The 19,840-nt window shown below is 48.6% G+C and overlaps 1 long non-coding RNA gene across 1 annotated transcript in view; it reads left to right on the top strand.

Annotated features, from left to right (window-relative positions):
• Positions 1-870: 870 nt before the first annotated feature.
• LOC125947561 (uncharacterized) overlaps positions 871-19,840 on the top strand; it is a 53,534-nt gene continuing 34,564 nt past the window's right edge. Inside the window, exon 1 of the long non-coding RNA XR_007468388.1 lies at positions 871-1,012. This is a non-coding gene — a long non-coding RNA (uncharacterized LOC125947561). The remainder of the gene's footprint in view (positions 1,013-19,840) is intronic.

The raw sequence follows: 19,840 nt of genomic DNA, 5'->3' as shown, positions 1-19,840 counted from the left end.
TAAATCGTTTTAGTTACACACTGCGCCACGAACCGCTCATTGTCAAGTTCGCTAAGGCAGCCAGCTTGGTATAATACCACCGCTGTGAGACTGCGGAGAGGTCAGGAGGACATCCTCTCTGTGGAGCAATGTATACGACCAACCGCGACGGCTGACGTTCTGGTGATCATCTACAAGGTTTGCGTGCGAGAAGTGCGATTCCTGCTTGAGAAAAGAAGATGCGACGGAATATTTTCAACACAATTTAATTACTTCAGCGCTTAACAGTTCGCAATGAACCGCGCCTTTCTTTTCGATGCGTATAAAATTTGGTAAACTATAACGTGCACAAATGCGTGCAGGATTGCACGCGTGAGCCCATGCTCAAAGGTGGGCACGGATGACTATGAGCGTGTTGATGGAGCGCTGAATGAACACCATGGAAAAGAGTCATTGCTCAGCGCAGTGGGCGACGACAACGGCGGCAACCATGATCACGCGTCTGATGAAAAGGATGAAGGCTTCGTCGGGGATGAAGCGTTCACCGCTGTCCACGTCACGGCCACCCAGATGACGACGAAGACAGCCGTCACACCAACTGCAGCGGCCAGCCAGCCCGGTGGCAGTCGAGGCAACAATCTGCGGACACGGTGGCGTCACCTCTACGAATGAGATCGAATTCCTACGCATCGCAGGAGACGAGAGGCACCACACCGCCATCCGCAGCGTGGCTCGCGCACGCTGCACTCGTATTAACCCGGCAGCTGTCCTCTGATGAAGTAGGTGGCCGCTACAGCTCGGACAGAGGAGGCTCTCCCCTGTCGGTCTAGGCAGATGTAGCGCTGCATTCTTCCAACAAAATAGATGACAAAGGCGACCAGCAGCAGCCGAGCGAAGGTGGTGATGGTGAGAAAGGTGATGACTTTTCGACGCTGCGTGAGCTTCGCCAGGTGGACTTGGCGGGGTTGGCGAGGTCGTCCGGCAGCCGACACAAGTGGTCCATGACGTGCGCCGTGGCTGGGAAGCTGGCCAGGTGCAGAAGAGTGGTGACGACCGGCATACAGGGCAAGTGAGGCAGGCCTGCAGGCAATACAGACGAGCTGATGTGAGCAGCCGCGGGTAACAGTGCTCGTAATACGGTGGCTTTCGGTCTTGGACGTCTAATTAGTCGCCCGCAATTCCTCACTGTGGGTACGAGCAGCCGGTTGGTTCGAAGGCGCCCCACGGGCGATAGGCTGGTCCCCTGGCACACCATGATCGTGGACAACATTCGAACGCTATGATGGCGATGTTGTTGTTGTTGTTGTTGTTGCCTCAAAACAGAGCCTGACGGGAGCCACGTGCATATCGATCGTCACGGGATCTTCTTCGTCCACCTTTTCGTCGCCGAGAGCCTGGAGTGGCACCCTTAAGTTATGTACCAATTTCGTTGAATATTTTAACCCGACAGCGTTAAGGGCCCCGTGTCGCAGAAAATCCGGCGTCGGCAACCAGCGTGCGATGTCGGCGAGTGCCGAAGAAATTCATCCCCAACCAAACCAACCGCGCAGGCCCTCCACGTGGTGCAAGATTTTGGCGAACAAAAATTTAATTTCTCACAGCGAAATACGTCATAAATGTGGTAAAGTACGACTTTACCATTCGCCGTCGGATTGTTTACCAATCGGTGTTGGATTGCAATTTGAATGTGGAAGAAAACCTAATGCTTCTACGAGAAAACTCAAGCACAAACCCCTTTTCCAGCATTTCTACCAGACCTACAGTGGTGCGTTCGGGCACTTTACTTGCGAAAATGATATCCAGATGGCACTCGCATCCCAGGCAGGTCAAATTGGGACTTCGCCTGCTAATTCGTTTTGATCGGGCCCCATGTCGCTGAAAATACGGTGTCGGTGTCGGCGTCAACGGCGTCCAATAATGCTATCACGTTCCACTCTTAAGGGCGAAGCCTAAGCGTACTCCAAGTTTTGTTCTTTTGAAGACGGCTCTACAGGGAGAAAGACAAATGTTGGAAGGCGATTGAACCTCCAGTTTGTGTCGATTAAAAATTGAAGGACGTTAAGCTTCGCCTTTAAGAGTGGAACGCAATATCATTCAAAGATCCCTGGCTGCTTACCAGGCTTCCTGGAAACTGCAGCTTTTTTGTACAACTTCGCCTCCGCGCGCGGGTGCTGAGCAGGCGAGTGCTATCTGATCGGTGTTTTAGGTGCGAAGAACATTACGCGCTCGGGCTGTCGGCGTCTCCTGTTGTCGTCGTCATAGTGAGCGCCCGCGTTTGTTGTCGCCGTCGTTTTCGACAGCTGCCTGCGTTGCCGCTCATCATTCCAGCGTAGAATTTCACTTCTGTTCTGTCGTCGCAATGGGGAGTCCTCGTTTACGTGGCTATGAGCTACTGCTTAAGGCAGTGTGAGCCCATTAGCGGTGCATAACTGTATGCTTCGCACCTCCCCAGGTTTCACTTTAGTGGAGCTGCATTTCGCTCAATGGGTCGTTTGACACTTACGCATAAAATGTAATTCATCGCTCAAACCGAGCCCATGACTTAACTCGGGCTAACTGTAATAAGTAATAAAAACTAAAAAGAGTAAACAAGGCGTCCATACTGGCCTTTTTTTTTTTTTTTGCAAGGAATAACCCACGGCGCGACGCTGTATGAACTGTAGAATGCTGGGAAAGGCGTTTGTGTTTGAGCATCGACTTAAGAGAAATAGACAGACAGACAAAAAAACTTGATTCACTAGGTCCTGAGAAGCCCTGCCCTAGGGCAGAGCTGAGGGCCGCTCCCACGTGGGGACGGGTAGGCCGAGCCTAACTCTGGACTCTCTGGACAGCCGAAGTTTGTCGTGAAAGTTCTGAGCTCTGGATGGCAGAGCTCCAATCTTATTCCGTGATGCCATTGGATCCTTGTAACGAGGGGCATCGCCAGAGCATGTGTTCTATATTGCTGACAGCCAGACAGTCGGGGCAAGTAGAGCTAAAAGCCTCTGGAGTGATCGAATGAAAAAGGGCCAGGTTGGGATAGCACTTAGACTGAAGCATGCGTAAAGTGGACGACAGAGGTCTAGCCAGTTTGCTATGAGGGGGAGGATAAGTCCTCCTACCCAGGTGATAGTGCTTAGTGATTTCGTTGAAAGTGTCGAGAGTGTCCCGAAATTCGAGAACCCCGGCCTATGAGCTCGCCCTTGCTCCCGCGCGGTGGGTTAGTGCTCGCGCTTGGGAGTGGGCGATGTCATTGAGATTAGGCAAGGAATCAAGCTGGAGGCCGAGGTGCGCCGGAAACCACGTGATGGTGCACGTAGATATGATCTTGTTCTTGAGAACCTTGTGAGCCTCCTCAGCAATGGACCCTCAAGCGAAAGCCCTGACCGCCGATCTCGAATCAGTGAAGATTTGTGTTTTGCTGTTATTTAGGAGTGCCATAGCAATTGCGACTTGCTCCGCTCTGGATGGAGTTATTCACTTCACGGAAGCTGCATTCACTATCTGTCCGTTGTGATCAACGATGGCAGTGGCGAAATTAGACGACTCTCCATATTGGGCTGGGTCGATAAAACATACCGAGTGCGGATCGCCTTTGATACTTTTGAGGAGGGCGAGGGCACTTGCCCTGCGTCTGCCTATACGTTGTGTTGAGGATGAACATTACGGGGAAACGGTGCGACTCATATATTATTCCTTTGATCTTCTGAGACTTTTGTGCCTCTGAGGCCCAAACTGAAATTGTCAGACTGGAGATCACCAATTTTGAGCGTGGCCTTGCGATCCCTGAGGAATGAGCTTATCTCCCAAATTGAGATCTGAGATGGAGTGCATAATGTGCGAATGGGAGACATTGTCAAACGTCTTGTCCAGGTCTAGGCCTAAGATGCCTCTTTTATATGTTTCTTCGCATATTCAACTTACAATCCGACGCTATCACGTCTGTAGGTTTTGGTTAAGTCGTACTTTATAATCTTTATGACGGATTTTACTTTGAGAAATTTAATTTTGTGCACTAAGGTCTTGCGCCAAGCGGAGGACCTGTGCAGTCGGGTAGGTTCGGGATGATTATTTTAGCCAACGATGCCGGCGCGCCCGCGCAGACGCCGACACAGACACTGACACCAAAACCGACGCCGGAGTATCTGGGACACGTGGCCCATAACGCAGTCGTGTTAGAATACAAAGTTTTCCTGAGCTTGTTGCTGGTGAGAGATGAGCGCCCAAGCACTCTGTACAGATGGTTAACCAGCGAAGCTGAAGCTTGCGGCCCCTGTGTTTATGATTGGGGTATTAATCCCGACGCTTGAATGAAGTATTTCTCAATTATTAACCCCACAAAGCCCAATGTATCATTTTGATACGCTAATTTTGGCACTTAAAACTCTGATTTAAGCACTGGAAACCCCATGCAGGGCCCATTCAAGTGTTCTTGATATATCGGAGAAGTTCTCAGTTGTGGATAGTTCAGCAAATCAATTACTAGGTAATTAATTACCATACTAAATAATGTGTAGACAAGTATTGTTTCATAGTTTTCTTTGTACCAATATACCCCCCTATAGCCGTAAATAAATGTGAATAAGCTGTTTTCATTTTCTTTGATGTGGAATGGCATTCAGGCTTTGTGGGGTTAAATGCGAAGCATTTCTTGGCGAACATTTGCTACTTTGACAGTATCTATCTATCTATCTATCTATCTATCTATCTATCTATCTATCTATCTATCTATCTATCTATCTATCTATCTATCTATCTATCTATCCATCTATCTATCTATCTATCTAAAAATTATGGGGTTTAACGTGCCAAAACCGCGATCTGATTATGAGGCACGCCCTAGTGGGGGGCCTCTGGAAATTTGGACCACCTGGGGTTCTTTAACTTGCACCTAAATCCAAGTACACGGGTGTTTTCGCATTTGGCCCCCATCGAAATGCGACCGCCGTGGCCGGGATTCGATCCCGCGACCTCGTGCTCACCAGCCCAACACCATAGCCACTGAGCACCCACGGCGGGTCTATGTATCTATCTATGTATCTATCTATCTATATATCTATCTATCTATCTAACTATAATGCCGCCTACGTCTTTATTCTCTCATGGTCGTTTCGTTAACTTGGTATGTGCCAAAATTGTAATACTATCACAAGAGTATATGACGAACATAAATTGCATGTCATGACATGAATGTCATGGCATGCGTGTTATGCAGGACATGACAATGACCCAGCGAAAAATAATTAACACTCAAAAACCACTGGAATTGGTACGGACGTGGGTAGTACGTGAAGGAAACACTAAAGGATGCTGGTAGAAGTCAGTCATGAGCATGACTCAGCATAAATGACAATGACTCAACGAAAAAGATTAACACTCAAAAACCAATGGAATAGGTTCGGATGTCGTACTATGGAAACACTAAAGAATGATGGTAGAAGTCATAGTCATGAGCATGACTAAGGCTTTCGCCGTAAGGTCTCTTAGGTTTAGCTAAAGGACTCCTGATGACTCATGACGTGAATGTCATGACATGCGTATCATGTAGGTCATGAAAGAGCCGCCTAGGTCTTGGTGCTCTCAGGGTTGTTTTATTAACTTGGTAGGCTCCCCACACACTGCTTCGCATAACATTGATTCCCACAGGGCGTGGGATCTGCCGGCTTTTTTCAGAACCGTCTTGTCATTGTCATGCCGCATCTGTCGTTCCAACGGCATCATCCCTTCTTTGTCACTCTGTCGTTGTCATAGGGTCGTCGTCATATAACAGTCGCCATGCCACAACTCTCATGGGCGACCTTGGCAATCGTGTGCCATAGTGAAACAGGTCGATATTGAAGACAGTGTTTGTCGCATAAAGCTGAAAAAACGGAAGTGTCAGAATTAGCCCAACATATTTTATATAAACGTCGCTTCAACAGTGTAATCTTACACTACATTGCTTCGACAGTCATCGCAAGGTGGGTTCTGCGGTAACTATATTCATTTTGGTTTCGCTCCGAAGTGAAAACGTTTGTAACGTTCCGGTTGAGTTCCCGTTCCAGCAAAAACTAACGGTTTTTCCCGATTTTCAGTTCTGTTCCGGTTCTACAATACGCAATTTATGAGGAATTGTAGCTGGCAGGGTATCAAACCATATATTCGCAATTTGCAATATATGTCGGTAAGTAATGAATTAAAAAATGTACTTAGCACAGTATTGATAATAAGTTCATTTTTCCTTTTTATTCCTCGTGCAACTGATCTCCACCTCATAGAGAAATGAAGCTCATGAAGAGGACTTTCACGGTATGTCACAGGTGACTTTTTGAAGCCTCTGTTAACTTCTACAGAGCAATATAATAAAGTTTTCTTATTAGTTGTTTAGCGCAGAATCTACAAAAACACACGCCGATATACGAACGGAACAGGCGCTAACTTCCCAACTAACGTTTAATTCCAGATGCTCTGAATATATACAACAAAACAGACAAAAAGAAACGGAACAACATAACTAATCACTTGATCGTACCAACACGTGTGCGTTACCAAGCGCTTGTTACCCGCTACCCTTAAGAAAACTTATTCATTTGGCAGATAACCTAACAGAGGGTGAGCTGACGCTCCCATAATCATCGTTATTCATTACTGCAGCTTCCACAATGTGGCGCGTGGAACGATCTTTGTCTGTGAACAAGATTACAGCGTTGTCAATACACGGAGCAAGCCCACAGTCACGGTAGTCTAACACCCGGTGTCCACTTGCTCCCTTTGTCACGTTCATGCTGTGCTCCTTTATCCGCTCGTTCAGGCGTCTTTCCGTCTACCCTACGTACGTTCTGCCACACCATAGCGATATTCGTTCACGGAACACCTTCGGCACATGGAACGAATTTTTCATGGTGATTTGCTTTGCATTCACTCTTGGTTTTCTGCAGGCGCTGTCATCCTGAGCGACTTGGTCAACTTGTGCGGGGCGGACATGGCGGCTTTCGCGTCCGCATTTTCCCCATTCTTCTTGAGACGATGTGACGTCGTTTGCAGATATGGAATGAAAGCCGCCTTCTTTCGATCAGACTCATTTTCATGCACCTGAACAGTCACCTGAACAGTCACCAGAACAGCTTCGTCTTGTGCAGAAGAACCTCAGACCCTGACAGAGTTAAACGCTTAGGATAACCTGCTGAAGCTAGGCGCTGTATTTGTATTCCGAAGCTTTAGTTTAGACGATGCATGTACGACTTCGCGAAAACACTAATAAGTATGGATTACCAACTATCCGGAACCAACGCTTTGTTCAGGTACGCAACGAAGTTTCTGTTAACGCTTTTTACAAACTGAAATTCACTGTTTTCTGAGGTTGCTCGCCTTGTTACCTTTGGAGATCGCAGTGGTGATATAACCCGCCCGCCATTATGCTTATAATGCTGTCATTGTGGATGGATGGATGGATGAATAACTTTATTAGTGTCCTTTAGGCTGCTGTCATTGTGGTAAACGTTCTTTTGCGTCCTTCATGTGCCCATCTTTGCAGCAATCATCTGCCCAATATTATCCTCAACGAGAGTGCAGAAGCGGTGATTACCTATTTTTACCACTCTAGTGTATTCGTTATAGTGGCACAATGCGTCACGTGACACGGTGTGGCCACCCAGTGCATAAATCCCAAAGGGGTGAACTGTGTAATACTGTCCAGATGACGGGCGGATAGCCTCGGCCGGCAGCGCTTACGACCAACTGCGCAGACTTGATATTGCCACCTGTAGGTAGTGGGTCGGTGGCAAGAGTGGGTCGAGCCAATATGTCGTGACTTTATAGCGTGACAATATGTCGGCGGTGGCGTGCTATCAGCGCAACGCCACCATTTGAAATGGCGACACAATGGGCTATTTTCAACATAATTTAATTTATTCAGCGATTCAGATCGCTCTTTTCTTTTCACTGGGCATGAAAGCAGGTTAACGATAACAAGCAAAATGTTGCGCGTGATTGCCCGCGTAGACCCAAGCGGTATACGCAAGAACAAATGATTATGAACGCGTTGGTGGAGCGGTGAATGAAGAGCGCGAGTGACACAAATGGCGCGGCAGAGTTTGCGACGACAACGGCGTCTATCACGATGATGAGACTATCAAAGTTTCTTCGGCAACGAATATTCCACCTTTGTACTCGTCGCAGCTCATCAAGACGACGCAGGCCATCGTCAACGCCCCAGCTGCAGCGGTCAGCCAGCCTCAATGGCGAACGAAGCCAGAAACGGCGGAGACGGTGGTGTCGCCTCTTCGAGTAAGATGGAACTCCCACTCGAGAGGCACCTCACCGGCGTCAACACCAGGCCGGCACACGCTGCAGTTGTGTTACCCCAGCTGCCATCAACCACCTACGCCGGAGGAATGGCCATTTCCTTCCGCCAGGTGGACTTGGCGGGGTTGGCGAGGTCGTCCAGCAGCCGGCACAAGCGGTCCATGACGTGCGCCATGGCTGGAAAGTTCACCAGGTGCAGCAAAGTGGTGACGACCGGGATACTGTGCAAGTGAGGCAGGCCTGCAGGCAGCATACGACGAGCTGTGGTGAGCAGCCGGTAGCAGTGCTCGTAAGGCAATGGGCTTCGCTGTTGGATGTCGAAGTAGTCGGCCGCGATTCGTCGCTGCGTGTATACGAGCAGTCGGTTGGTCAGAAGACGCCCCACGGACGATAGGTTGCACCCTTGGCCCACCATGATACCGGACAACATTCGAACGCTACGATGGCGACGGGAAGGAAGCCTGGCGGGAGCCACGCGCGTATCGCCACGAGATCTTCTTTATCGAGCTTCGTTTCAACGCGAGCGTGAAGTAGCACGCTAGCTAACGAAATTTTGTTATTATATTGTTCTGCTGAAGATGTCTCGAGAGCGAGAAAGAAAAAAAAATACACGATCAACCAAGAAGCACTCATATGAATCACCGTCCTCAAATAATTTTTATCTCCGATCCACAATTATGTTTTCCCGTTCAGAGGCCCAGTTTTATACACCACAGATTATATTTGTCCAAACATTACTTGAACCGCTATATGTGCAAATTCGAGATGTGCTTCCTAGCAATACGCATTCAAATTACCCGGAGATCAGGTTCGATGACCTTTTCCCAAACCACGTGAAACTACTACCTTGCGGCATCTTAAACGTCATGCTTCAAGAACACCTAAGCACCCTCGGAACAAATATTATTATTGCAAGAGATGTATCCGAGTGTGAGGAAAATACTGGCATTGGAATATTTTGTCCTGCACAGGACTGGTCTTTTTCTTTAAGACTGCCTGCTTTCGTGCCTATTTTTCTAGCCGAGTGTTTAGCAGTAATCCTCGCTTTACGTAAATGAGACAAAATGACTACAACAGCTACTATTCTTACTGACTCCCTTTCTGTATCATCTTCCCTTACCGCTACTAATGAATCACCCATGCTAAAACTCTTTCACTTGCAACTACTTGCAACTTCCTGACCAAGTGCAATGTGTTCATTAGATTTGGGTGCCTGGTCATAAAGGTTTTTTTTTTTAATGAAACTGCCGATTCACTGGCAAAGACATCACTTTCCGGCCCTGTTCTTCCTATTCTACCTGTGATAGCACACATCACGGCGGCTAGATTTCAGATGCTATCAATTAGAAAAGCCTTTTCAAAGCCAGTTCTGACTGTTTCTCCAGATTATAAGCACCTGGCATTTCCCTGGCGTAGCGAATCCTGTAACATAAAGATGCTTGAAGTCTCTCTCAGCAAATTAGGTTGCCGCATTCCCTCCCCAAATTTCTACTTACACAGGTTGGGGTGATGATGTCCTCAGCACATGGCTCGTACCCACTTCGGGGGATTGGCCAAGAATTGAGCACCTGAACTTTTAGATATGCATTCTGAAACTACAGTTAATGTGCAATTTAGTAATCAGAACACCAGACAGATTAATTTTTCTGAACTGCATAATTTATAATATTATTGCCATGAATTAAAACTGAAATATCTCTCACAGAATTGTAAAAGTGGGAATTTAAAATTTTATTCGTTTTGCTGATTGAATGAAACCACAAACGGCATCAAATACGTCCCTGTGGCTAAAGCCCAATACCGAGGCACCGAAAGTGAGTACTGATTCTGATGTTAAATTTAACCCTAATTTAGCAAGCGGTATTTCAAGAAGTCTTTTTCTTTGTAATTTATACCGACGACATATTAAAAAATAGTGTTCTGCGGTTTCTATTTCTAGGCAGAATTGGCACAGCGGCGATATCGCCAGACCAGCCCTATGTAAATGTAAATTTAATGCTGGGACACGGCAACGTAATTTTGTAAGGATGACTTCTGATTGTCTTGATGGACACCAATGAATTTTCCACGGAAATTTTAGGTGCTGAAATTCAGTCCATGATGTTATTGTTTCCATGATATCTCTACGAATTGTATATTTCCGATATCAGATCGCTGTTATTTGTGCCACCACTGGAAGGACCGATAGTATCGGTCCATTCAGGGATGCTCTCGCTAATGAATCGGCCATTTCATTTAAATGTAATCCGCAGTGTCCTGGTACCCATAATAATTTTATAAGTTTCAGCTGGGGGGGAACTAATGTTAGAAACGTCTGTAGAGCCGGTGAATTTGTTGAAGCTGTAAGCGCAGTACAGACAGAAAGGGAATCTGTTATAATTACCGCGCTGGATTCATTTAAAGGGAGTTTCCGCAAAGCTAGAATCAGCTTCTGTAATAGGAAGAGACGATACATCACTTTCTTCTATCTTGTCACCGCTTTACTGCGGCAAGAAAAAGATAGTTACAAGTACCTTTTCGAAGCCTTAATTGGCCCGGACTTAACAGAGCCTACTATTCTTTCGGTCGGGGCATCCACTTTGGGATTCAGCCACAGGCATGCTTGCTGCGCTGTCCAAATATTTCTTACAGAATTCAAACGAATACCCTGCTAAATTGTATCATTTATTGTAAATTATTTATTACTCATTCGATATGACTTGCCTGATTTTATATTAACATGTAAGTCTACGCTATTCAATGCTAATTCCACAGATATTCGAAAATTTATCCTCCATAATATTTTCAAGTATTCCACCAATTTATTGGCCAATCCCCCACCGTGGGTATGAGCCACATACGTGTTAGGCAACAAGTACGCATTTCCAGCCCCCAGCCCCCCCCCCCCCCCCCTTTTTTTTTCTTTCTTTTTTTGCAGCCATTGTTGTGCGCATCCACTCTCCTAGTCGTATTTCTTTGTTAGGCTGCATATGAGTGAGTGAGTGAGTGAGTGAGTGAGTGAGTGAGTGAGTGAGTGAGTGAGTGAGTGAGTGAGTAGTGATGAGTGAGTGAGTGAGTGAGTGAGTGAGTGAGTGAGTGAGTGAGTGAGTGAGTGAGTGAGTGAGTGAGTGAGTGAGTGAGTGAGTGAGTGAGTGAGTGAGTGAGTGAGTGAGTGAGTGAGTGAGTGAGTGAGTGAGTGAGTGAGTGAGGTGAGTGAGTGAGGAGTGAGTGGGAGTGAGTGAGCGAGTGAGTGAGTGAGTGAGTGAGTGAGTGAGTGAGTGAGTGAGTGAGTGAGTGAGTGAGTGAGTGAGTGAGTGAGTGAGTGAGTGAGTGAGTGAGTGAGTGAGTGAGTGAGTGAGTGAGTGAGTGAGTGACATAAATTTATTGAGGTCCAGAGAAGACGCAGGGGAGACCCCGAGCCACCCGGCTAGTCCCACGTAGGGACCGCCAAGCCAAGCTTGACGGCCCTATCGCGGGCACTCTGGACGGCCAGGGTTTGGTCGTTGAGTTCGGGGCTGCCCAAAAGCGCAGCCCACCTATGCACGCTGAAGGCGGAGCCGATGGCCTCACCCTCCCACAACACATGGTTCAATGTTTCTGTTAGTCCACAGGCAGGGCAGTCCGCATTGCGATACCTTTCAGGGTATATAGCGTGAAGAACCGCAAGGTTAGGATACGCACGAGCTTGTAAAATTCGATGGGTCACCGCCTACGCCCTGCATAAAGCAGGGTGCTGCATGTGTCCAGAATTTTCAAGATAAATAAAAAATATACTCGAAGTGCCTTGCGCGGCGAACCGCGCGGCAATTTTGAGTGTATTCGCCGGCTTCTTTCTCACTCGAAAAAAACCTTTATGTAGACCGTACTGAGCAACAGAAAGCTGTATCGCGAGTTTCTCATGTCGCTACTACAATTTTCTCATTGACACTTTCCATGTCTTTACAATATTTGTGAAGTTGAATAATTATTTATGACTAATTATCTAATTAGGCGGAATGCAAAGAAAAACCGTTTGAGTATTTGCAAGCGACGGCACGCAACATTACCGTGGTTCTGTTCAGCTACGTAGCATCTGAATATTTTAAACGTTGGCCCAAGTTAACTAAAACACTCTGCGTAAGCCAGACGTCAGTTTTACGTCCTTCGCATGGCCCTCTCCGTAGCAAATCGTTGCAAAATAACTCTCTTCGATGAGAGTACGGTAACGACGACTGTTACCTTTTGTTACCGCTTTCAGTTCAATTGATTTTGTTACACACTGCGCCATGTACCGCTCATTGTCAAGTTCGCTAAGGCAGCCAGCTCGGTATAATACCGCCGCTATGAGACTGCGGAGAGGCCAGGAGGACATCCTCTCTGTGGAGCACTTTATACGACAAACCGTGACGGCTAACGTTCAGGTGACCATCTACAAGGTTTGCGTGCGAGCGGCGCGATTCCTACTTGAGAAAAGAAGATGCAACGGAATATTTTCAACACAATTTAATTACTTCAGCGCTTAACAGTTCGAAACGAACCGCGCCTTTCTTTTCGATGCGTATAAACTTTGGTAAACTATAACGTGCACAAATGCGTGCGTAAGTGCACGCGTAAGCCGGTGCTCAAAGGTGGGCACGGATGACTATGAGCGTGTTGATGGAGCGCTGAATGAACACCATGCGAAAGAGACATGGCTCAGCGCAGTGGGCGACGACATCGATGACGCGACTGATGAAAACGATGGAGGCTTCGTCGGGGACGAAGCGTCCGTCGCTGTCCACGTCACGGCCACCCAGATGATGACGAAGACAACCGCCACCCCAGCTGCAGCGGCCAGCCAGCTCCGGTGGCAGTCGAGGCCACAATCTGCGGAGACAGTGGCGTCGCCTCAACGAATGAGATTGAATTTCCATGCATCGCAGAAGACGAGAGGCACCCCACCAGCGTCCGCGCCGTGGCTCGCGCACGCTGCACTGGTGTTACCCCGGCAGCTGTCCTCTGATGAAGTAGGTGGCAGCTAAAGCTCGGACAGCGGAGGCTCTCTCCTGTCGGTCTTGGCAGATGTAGCGCTGCATTCTTCCAGCAAAATAGATGACAAAGGAGACCAGCAGCAGCCGAGCGAAGGTGGTGATGGTGAGAAAGGTGATGACTTTTCTACACTGCATGAGCTTCGCCAGGTGGACTTGGCGGGGTTGGCGAGGTCGTCCGGCAGCCGACACCAGTGGTCCATGACCTGCGCCGTGGCTGGGAAGCTGGCCAGATGCAGAAGGGTGGTGACGACCGGCATACAGGGCAAGTGAGGCAGGCCTGCAGGCAACACAGGACGAGCTGAAGTGAGCAGCCGCGGGTAACAGTGCTCGTAATGCGGTGGGCTTCGGTCTTGGACGTCGAAGTAGTCGCCCGCAATTTGTTACTGCGTCTACGAGCAGCCGGTTGGTTCGAAGGCGCCCCACGGACAATAGGCTGGTCTCCTGGAACACCATGATCGTGGACAACATTCGAACGCTATGATGGCGATGTTCAGAAAGCCTGACGGGAGCCACGTGCATATCCATCGGCACGGGATCTTCTTCGTCCTCCTTTTCGTCGCCGAGAGTCTGGAGTGGCACTCTTAAGTTATGTAGCAATTTCGTTGAATATTTTAACGCGATAGCGTTAAAGGTCCCGTGTCACAGAAAATCCGGCGTCGGCCACCGGCGTGCGATGTCGGCGAGTGGCCAAGAAATTCATCCCCAACCACCCCGACCGCGCAGGCCCTCCACGTGGTGCAAGGTTTTGGTGAACAAAAATGCAATTTCTATCAGCGAAATCCGTCAGAAAAAATGTCACAGTTTCGCCGTAAGGGCGAAGCAATGAATGCGATAGCAACACAGCAATGTCATACGAAGTAAGGTGAGCGGCTTTGGTAGCAATATGAATTGTAGTAAACATGAGCTGAATAAGTAAGCAGGTGTGCTGCGGCGTAAGTAGACCGACATGAAGAGAGACTCGATGACCACGAGAAGGCGCGTGTGAAATGGTGGTGTTGATGAGAAAGCGCTGCCCGTTGGCAGCGCGTGCGAAGGGACACACCTGTAGCGCTGCACTGCCGATCCGGGCGGCATTGCATGTGTAGCGCGCGTTGGAAAAGGGGGCCCGACTATTACTAACTGTGGTGTGAGCGCGCACAAATAAACATGAATAGATCACACTGAATGACTGCAGACAACGACTGTCAAAACGCTGGCAGCAAGCGCATATACGCCGCAGCGGGCGAAGGTACGTGCGGTCTATCGCTTCAACGGAAACTGAGCGGCGAATGCACGGCGCATAAAGGTCAGAGCCGTGTGGAGATAAGAGACGGTGCGAGCGAGCGACGAGCGCGGTTGTTGGCAGAGTAGAAATGCCCCCCCGCTCCCTCCGGCGCTCGCTTCCCGCTTCCTTGGTTGCGCGTGGAAGATTGAGTGCGTTCGCTCTCCGTGACAGCGTGCGTCCCCGCTCGCTTCCGCTCGGGCATACGGCGCGCGGCGAAGCTTTTATCTATACGGAACCTCACGGCGACGGCGACGCCGACGGCAGAAATCCTGTGGAAGTGTCCATATAATTGCTACCGCAATAAAATAGTGAAGCACGACTTTACCATTCGCCGTCGGATTGTTTACCAATCGGCATCAGATTGTAATTTGAATGTACGAGGAAACCTAGTTCTACGAGAAAACTCAAACACAAACCCCTGTTCCAGCATTTCTACCAGACCTACAGTGGCGTGTTCGAGTACTTTACTTGCGAAAATGATATCCAGATGGCGCTCGCATCCTAGGCAGCTCAAATCTGGTCCCATGTCGCAGAAAATACAGTGTCGGTGTCGGCGTCAACGGCGTCCAATAATGCTATCGCGTTCCACTCTTAAGGGCGAAGCCTAAGCGTACTCCAAGTTTTGTTCTTTTCAAGACGGCTCTACAGCAACAAAGAGAAATGTTGGAAGGCGATTGAACCTCCAGGGTGTGTCGATTAAAAATTGAAGGACGATAAGATCCGCCTTTAAGAGTGGAACGCAATATCATTCGTTCTCGTGACGAGCCACCGCCGCCGTTCGACTCTTGGCGCCGCGAGGATCTCAAAGATCCCTGGCTGTTTACCAGACTTCCCGGAAACTGCAGCTTTTTATTGCGATAGCAATTATATGGACACTTCCACCGGATTTCTGCCGTCGGCGTCGCCGTCGCCGTATGACATTGCTGTGTTGCTATTGCATTCATTGCTTCGCCCTTACGGCGAAACTGTGACATTTTTTTCTCTGAACAAGACTTCAGCGTTGTCAATATACGAGCAGAACCACAATCGCGGTAGTGCAACACCAACAGCCCATGTCCTCCCTTTGTCAAGTTCCTGCTGTGCACCTTTATCCGCTCGTTCAGGCGTCGTTCCATCCACCCTACGTACGTTCTGCCACACCATAGCGATATTCGTTCACGGAACACCTTCGGCACATGGAACGAATTTTTCATGGTGATTTGCTTTGCATTCACTCTTGGTTTTCTGCAGGCGCTGTCATCCTGAGCGACTTGGTCAACTTGTGTGGGGCTGACATGGCGGCTTTCGCGTCCGCATTTTCCCCATTCTTCTTGAGACGATGTGACGTCGTTTGCAGATATGGAATGAAGGCCGCCTTCTTTCGATCAGACTCATTTTCATGCACCTGAACAGTCACCTGAACAGTCACCTGAACAGTCACCTGAACAGCTTCGTCTTGTGCAGAAGAACCTCAGACCCTGACAGAGTTAAGCGTTTAGGATACCCTGCTGAAGCTAGGCGCTGTATTTGTATTCCGAAGCTTTAGTTTACAGGATGCATGTACGACTTCGCGAAAACACTAAATAAGTATGGATTACCAACTATACGGAACCAACGCTTTGCTCAGGTACACAATAAAGTTTCTGTTAACGGTTTTTACAAACTGAAATTCACTTTTTTCTCAGGTTGCTCGCCTTTTTACCTTTGGAGATCGCAGTGGTGATATAACGCGCCCGCCATTATGCTTATAATGCTGTCATTGTGGTAAACGTTCTTTTGCGTCCTTCATGTGGCCATCTTTGCAACAATCGTCTGCCGAATATTATCTTCAACGAGAGTGCACAAGCGGTGATTATCTATTTTTACCACTTCAGTGTGTTCGTTATAGTGGCACAATGCATCACGTGACACGGTGTGGCCACCCAGTGCATAAATCTCAAAGGGGGTGAACTGTGTAATACTGCCCAGATGTCGGGCGCATAGCCTCGGCCGGCAGCGCTTACGACCAACTGCGCAGACTCGATATTGCCACCTGTAAGTAGTGGGTCGGTGGCAAGAGTGGGTCGAGCCAATATGTCGTGACATCAAAGCGTGACAATATGTCGGCGATGGCGTGCTATCAGCGAAGACTGGCGTGCTAGCAGCCCAATTCCTGCATTTGAAAGGCAGACACAATGGGCTGTTTTCAACATAATTTCATTTATTCAGCGATTCGGATCGCGCTTTTGTTTTCAATGGGCATGAAAGCAGGTAAACGATAACAAGCAACAAGTTGCGCGTGATTGCACGCGTAGACCCAAATGGTATATGCAAAAACAAATGATTATGAACGCGTTGGTGGAGCGGTGTATTAAGAGCGCGAGGGACACAAATTGCGCAGCAGAGTTTGCGACGACAACGGCGTCGCCCACAATGACACGACTGATGAAGAGGATGAGAGTTTCGTCGGCGACGAAGCGTCCACATTTGTCCTCGTCGCAGGCCATCAAGACGACGCCGGCCATTGTCGTCGTCCCAACTGCAGTGGTCAGCCAGCGTCAGTGGCGGACGAAGCCAGAAACTGCGGGACGGTGGTGTCGCCTCTTCGAGTAAAATGGAAATTCCACTCGAGAACCACCTCACCGGCGTCAACACCATGACCGGCACACGCTGCAGTTGTGCTACTCCAGCTGCCATCAACCACTTACGCCGGAGGAATGGCCATTTCCTTCCGCCAGGTGGACTTGGCGAGCTCCTCTGGCAACCGGCACCAGTGGTCCATGACGTGCGCCATGGCTGGAAAGTTCACTAGCTGCAGCAAGGTGGTGACGACCGGGATACTCGGAAAGTGAGGCATGCCTGCAGGCAGCATACGACGAGCTCTGGTGAGCAGCCGGTAGCAGTGCTCGTAAGGCGATGGGCTTCGCTGTTGGACGTCGAAGTAGTCGCCCGAGATTCGTCGCTGCGTGTAGGAGCAGCCGGTTGGTCGGAAGACGCCCCACGGACGATAGGTTGCACCCTTGGCCCACCATGATACCGGACAACATTCGAACGCTACGATGGCGACGGCAAGGAAGCCTGGCGGGAACCACGCGCGCATCGCCAGGAGATCTTCTTCGTCAAGCTTTGTTTCAACGGGAGCGTGAAGTAGCACGCTAGCTAACGAAATTATATCGTTCTGCTGAAGATGTCTCGAGAGCGAGAAAGAACAAAAAACACGATCAACAAAGAAGCACTAATATGAATCACCGTCCTCAAATAATTTTTATCTCCGATCCACAATTATGTTTTCCCGTTCAGTGGCCCAGGTTTTATACACCACAGATTATATTTGTGCAAACATTGCTTGAACCGCTAAATGCTCAAATTCGCGATGTGCTTCCTAGCAATACGCATTCAAATTACCCGGAGATCAGGTTCGATGACCTTTTCCCAAACCACGTGAAACTACCATCTTGCGGCATCCATCTTAAACGTCATGTTACAAGACCACCTAAGCACCCTCGGAACAAATATTATCACTGCAAGAGATGTATCACAGTGTGAGGAAAATAATGGCATTGGAATACTTTGTCCTGCACAGGACTGGTCTTTTTCTTTAAGACTGACTGGTTTTGTGTCTATTTTTCTGGCCGAGTTTTTAGCAGTAATCCTAGCTTTACGTAAATTAGACCAAACGACTACAGCATCTGCTATTCTTAATGACTCCCTTTCTGTATCCTCTTCCCTTACCGCTGCTAATGATTCACCCATGCTAAATCTCTTTCACTTGCAACTTCCTGCCCATGTGCAATGTGTTCATTATATTTGGGTACCTGGTCATAAAGGTATGCTTTTTAATGAAACTGCCGATTCACTGGTAAAGACATCACTTTCCTGCCCTGTTCTTCCTATTCTACCAGTGACAGCACACACCACGGCGGCTAGATTTCGGATGCGATAAATTATAAAATCCTTTTCAAACCCAGTTCTGACTTCTTCTCCAAGTTATGAGCACCTGGCATTTCCCTGGCGCAGCGAATCCTGTAACACAAAGATGCTTGAGGTCTATCTCACCAAATTACGTAGTCGTATTCCCTCCCTAAATTTCTACTTACACAGGTCGGGTTTGGTTCCCTCCCCCCTCTGATTGCTTTGTAATGAGGAAAAGACGATACATCACTTTCTTCTATCTTGTCACCGCTTTTCTGCGGCAAGAAAAAGATAGAAGTACCTTTTCGAAGCCTTGGCCTGGACATAACAGAACCTACTATTTTCTTGGTCGGGGCATCCACTTTGGGATTCAGCCACAGGGATGCTTGCTTCGCTGTCCAAACATTTCTTACAGAATACAAGCGAATACCCTGCTAAATTGTATCATTTATTGTAAATTATTCATTACTCATTCGATATGACTTTCCTGATTTTATATTAACATGTAAGTCTACGCTATTCAATGCTAATTCCACAGATATTCGAAAATTTATCCGCCATAATAATTTCAAGTATTCCACCAATTTATTGGCCGGTCCCCCACCGTGGGTATGAGCCACATACGTGATTGGCAACAACAACAAGTACGCTATATCTACAAGGTTTGCGTGCGAGCAGCGCGATTCCTACTTGCGAAAAAAAAGATGCAACGGAATATTTTCAACACAATTTAATTACTTCAGCGCTTAACAGTTCGAAACGAACCGCGCCTTTCTTTTCGATGCGTATAAAATTTTATGAACTATAACGTGCAGAAATGCGTGCAGGATTGCACGCTTGAGCCCGTGCTCAAAGGTAGGCACGGATGACTATGAGCGCATATATGTAGTGCTGAATGAACACCATGAGAAAGAGTAATCTCTCAGCACAGTGGGCGACGACATCGATGACGCGACTGATGAAAAGGATGAAGGCTTCGTCGGGGACGAAGCGTCCGTCGCTGTCCACGTCACGGCCACCCAAATGACGACGAAGACAACCGCAACCCCAGCTGCAGCGGCCAGCCAGCCCCGGTGGCAGTCGAGGCCACAATCTGCGGAGACGGTGGCGTCGCCTCAGATTGAATTTCCACGCATCGCAGAAGACGAGAGGCACCCCACCAGCGTCCGCGCCGTGGCTCGCGCACGCTGCACTGGTGTTACCCCGGCAGCTGTCCTCTGATGAAGTAGGTGGCAGCTATAGCTCGGACAGCGAAGGCTCTCCTCTGTCGGTCTTGGCAGATGTAGCGCTGCATTCTTCCAGCAAAATAGATGACAAAGGCGACCAGCAGCAGCCGAGCGAAGCTGGTGATGATGAGAAAGGTGATGACTTTTCGACACTGCGTGAGCTTCGCCAGGTGGACTTGGCGGGGTTGGCGAGGTCGTCCGGCAACCGACACCAGTGGTCCATGACGTGCGCCGTAGCTGGGAAGCTGGCA

Source organism: Dermacentor silvarum, chromosome 8, assembly GCF_013339745.2.
Source record: "Dermacentor silvarum isolate Dsil-2018 chromosome 8, BIME_Dsil_1.4, whole genome shotgun sequence".
Taxonomy (NCBI): domain Eukaryota; kingdom Metazoa; phylum Arthropoda; class Arachnida; order Ixodida; family Ixodidae; genus Dermacentor; species Dermacentor silvarum.
Note: the sequence above shows the minus strand (reverse complement) of the source record. Positions and strands in the feature narration are given on the sequence as shown.